Genomic DNA, 4664 nt, shown 5'->3' on the forward strand with positions numbered 1-4664 from the left:
CAAGCCAGACAAAATTAAAAGGGCATATTTATATAATGAATATGAATTCGGAGGACAGAAATTATTAAATATTAAAGCATTAGACCTATCACTAAAAGCTTCAGTCATACAAAAGTTATACTTAAATCCGAACTGGTTCTCAAGCAAATTAGTAAGATTGTCTCACCCAATGTTCAAGAAAGGCCTTTTTCCCTTTATTCAGATTACAACAACTCATTTGCAGTTATTTGAAAAGGAAATCATCTCCCAAATATCACTATTTCTAAAACAAGCCATAGAAAGTTGGTTGCAATTTCAATTTAATCCTCCAGAAACGACAGAACAAATAATGCAACAAATATTGTGGTTAAATTCAAATATACTAATTGACAAAAAAACTTTATTTTTTGACAGAATGTTTAAAAAAGGTACAGTGGGAGAAAACAGTATTTAGTCAGCCACCAATTGTGCAAGTTCTCCCACTTAAAAAGATGAGAGAGACCTGTAATTTTCATCATAGGTACAAGTCAACTATGACAGACAAAATGAGAAAAAAAATCCAGAAAATCACATTATAGGATTTTTAATGAATTTATTTGCAAATTATGGTGGAAAATAAGTATTTGGTCAATAACAAAAGTTTCTCAATACTTTGTTATATACCCTTTGTTGGCAATGACACAGGTCAAACGTTTTCTGTAAGTCTTCACAAGGTTTTCACACACTGTTGCTGGTATTTTGGCCCATTCCTCCATGCAGAGCTCCTCTAGAGCAGTGATGTTTTGGGGCTGTCGCTGGGCAACACGGACTTTCAACTCCCTCCAAAGATTTTCTATGGGGTTGAGATCTGGAGACTGGCTAGGCCACTCCAGGACCTTGAAATGCTTCTTACGAAGCCACTCCTTCGTTGCCCGGGCGGTGTGTTTGGGATCATTGTCATGCTGAAAGACCCAGCCACGTTTCATCTTCAATGCCCTTGCTGATGGAAGGAGGTTTTCACTCAAAATCTCACGATACATGGCCCCATTCATTCTTTCCTTTACACGGATCAGTCGTCCTGGTCCCTTTGCAGAAAAACAGCCCCAAAGCATGATGTTTCCACCCCCATGCTTCACAGTAGGTATGATGTTCTTTGGATGCAACTCAGCATTCTTTGTCCTCCAAACACAACGAGTTGAGTTTTTACCAAAAAGTTATATTTTGGTTTCATCTGACCATATGACATTCTCCCAATCCTCTTCTGGATCATCCAAATGCACTCTAGCAAACTTCAGACGGGCCTGGACATGTACTGGCTTAAGCAGGGGGACACGTCTGGCACTGCAGGATTTGAGTCCCTGGCGGCGTAGTGTGTTACTGATGGTAGGCTTTGTTACTTTGGTCCCAGCTCTCTGCAGGTCATTCACTAGGTCCCACCGTGTGGTTCTGGGATTTTTGCTCACCGTTCTTAGTCCGCCACCAATTGTGCAAGTTCTCCCACTTAAAAAGATGAGAGAGGCCTGTAATTTTCATCATAGGTACACATCAACTATGACAGACAAATTGAGAAAAACAAATCCATAAAATCACATTGTAGGATTTTTTATGAATTTATTTGCAAATTATGGTGGAAAATAAGTATTTGGTCACCTACAAACAAGCAAGATTTCTGGCTCTCACAGACCTGTAACTTCTTCTTTAAGAGGCTCCTCTGTCCTCCACTTGTTACCTGTATTAATGGCACCTGTTTGAACTTGTTATCAGTATAAAATACACCTGTCCACAACCTCAAACAGTCACACTCCAAACTCCACTATGGCCAAGACCAAAGAGCTGTCAAAGGACACCAGAAACAAAATTGTAGACCTGCACCAGGCTGGGAAGTCTGAATCTGCAATAGGTAAGCAGCTTGGTTTGAAGAAATCAACTGTGGGAGCAATTATTAGGAAATGGAAGACATACAAGACCACTGATAATCTCCCTCGATCTGGGGCTCCACAAAAGATCTCACCCCGTGGGGTCAAAATGATCACAAGAACGGTGAGCAAAAAGGTGAGCAAAAATCCCAGAACCACACGGGGGGACCTAGTGAATGACCTGCAGAGAGCTGGGACCAAAGTAACAAAGCCTACCATCAGTAACACACTACGCCGCCAGGGACTCAAATCCTGCAGTGCCAGACGTGTCCCCCTGCTTAAGCCAGTACATGTCCAGGCCCGTCTGAAGTTTGCTAGAGTGCATTTGGATGATCCAGAAGAGGATTGGGAGAATGTCATATGGTCAGATGAAACCAAAATATAACTTTTTGGTAAAAACTCAACTCGTCGTGTTTGGAGGACAAAGAATGCTGAGTTGCATCCAAAGAACACCATACCTACTGTGAAGCATGGGGGTGGAAACATCATGCTTTGGGGCTGTTTTTCTGCAAAGGGACCAGGACGACTGATCTGTGTAAAGGAAAGAATGAATGGGGCCATGTATCGTGAGATTTTGAGTGAAAACCTCCTTCCTTCAGCAAGGGCATTGAAGATAAAACGTGGCTGGGTCTTTCAGCATGACAATGATCTCAAACTCACCGCCCGGGCAATGAAGGAGTGGCTTCGTAAGAAGCATTTCAAGATCCTGGAGTGGCCTAGCCAGTCTCCAGATCTCAACCCCATAGAAAATCTTTGGAGGGAGTTGAAAGTCCCAACAATTGTTTACATACAGATTATTTCACTTATAATTCACTGTATCGCAATTCCAGTGGGTCAGACGTTTACATACACTAGATTGACTGTGCCGTTAAGCAGCTTGGAAATATCCAGAAAATGATGTCATGGCTTTAGAAGCTTCTGATAGGCTAATTTACATAATTTGAGTCAATTGGAGGTGTACCTGTGGATGTATTTCAAGGCCTACCTTCAAACTCAGTGCCTCTTTGCTTGACATCATGGGAAAATCAAAAGAAATCAGCCAAGACCTCAGAAATAAATTGTAGACCTCCACAAGTCTGGTTCATCCTTGGGAGCAATTTCCAAACGCCTGAAGGTACCACGTTCATCTGTACAAACAATAGTACGCAAGTATAAACACCATGGGACCACGCAGCCGCCATACCGCTCAGGAAGGAGATGCGTTCTGTCTCCTAGTGATGAACGTACTTTGGTGCGAAAAGTGGAAATCAATCCCAGAACAACAGCAAAGGACCTTGTGAAGATGCTGGAGGAAACAGGTACAAAAGTATCTATATCCACAGTAAAACAAGTCCTATATCGACATAACCTGAAAGGCCGCTCAGCAAGGAAGAAGCCACTGCTCCAAAACCGCCATAAAAAAGCCAGAGTACGGTTTGTAACTGCACATGGGGACAAAGATCGTACTTTTTGGAGAAATGTCCTCTCGTCTGATGAAACAAAAATAGAACTGTTTGGCCATAATGACCATCATTATATTTGGAGGAAAAAGGGGGTGCCTTGCAAGCCGAAGAACATCATCCCAACCGTGAAGCACGGGGGTGGCAGCATCATGGTGTGGGGGTGCTTTGCTGCAGGAGGGACTGGTGCACTTCACAAAATAGATGGCATCATGAGGAAGGAAAATTATGTGGATATATTGAAGCAACATCTCAAGACATCAGTCAGGAAGTTAAAGCTTGGTCGCAAATGGGTCTTCCAAATGGACAATGACCCCAAGCATACTTCCAAAGTTGTGGCAAAATGGCTTAAGGACAACAAAGTCAAGGTATTGGCGTGGCCATCACAAAGCCCTTACCTCAATCCTATAGAACATTTGTGGGCAGAACTGAAAAAGCGTGTGCGAGCAAGGAGGCCTACAAACCTGACTCAGTTACACCAGCTCTGTCAGGAGGAATGGGCCAAAATTCACCCAAATTATTGTGGGAAGATTCTGGAATGCTACCCGAAACGTTTGACCCAAGTTAAACAATTTCAATACTAATTGAGTGTATGTAAACTTCTGACCCACTGGGAATGTGATGAAATAAATAAAAGCTTAAATAAATCCTTCTCTCTACTATTATTCTGACATTTCACATTCTTAAAATAAAGTGGTGATCCTAACTGACCTAAGACAGGGAATTTTTACTAGGATTAAATGTCAGGAATTGTGAAAAACTGAGTTTAAATGTATTTGGCTAAGGTGTATGTAAACATCCGACTTCAACTGTACCTTTGTGAATTCAGTGAAAACGTAATCCCATGCTTTTAGTGTTGTTGTGATTAGTTAGAATCTTTGCCAGTTTATGGATATGAATTAATCAATTAAATAATCAATATTACAATTTTTACATTGTCTTAAATTAATCACTTTAGGTGGTGTTTTAGGTTTTTACATTTTCCACACATGAGGACACCGAGTAATTTTTTCTAATAAAACAAATATTGAAAGAAATCAACATATTGTACACATTAAAGAAATTCTCAGAATGCTTATATTCTTGATTTGCCTTTGTAGCAGCACATTCACCACTCTCTCAAATGGCAAGGGCCTGAGACGTGAAATGAACAACCCCAGCTCGCAGTTGGCTCAAGCAGGCAAATATAGCATGCTAGGTGATAATGGCTGGGGTCATTTTTGCTTGTTTTTACTGTTCTCCAAATAGCATTTTAAAGTTGTTTAATTGTATAGAAATACAGTAAAGGAGCTTCAACTTTCAACCCCCCCGCCCACCCCCTTCCGGACCTCATTATAACTCAAACCCTGGT

Source organism: Coregonus lavaretus (genome assembly GCF_964263955.1).
Source record: "Coregonus lavaretus genome assembly, chromosome: 5".
Taxonomy (NCBI): domain Eukaryota; kingdom Metazoa; phylum Chordata; class Actinopteri; order Salmoniformes; family Salmonidae; genus Coregonus; species Coregonus lavaretus.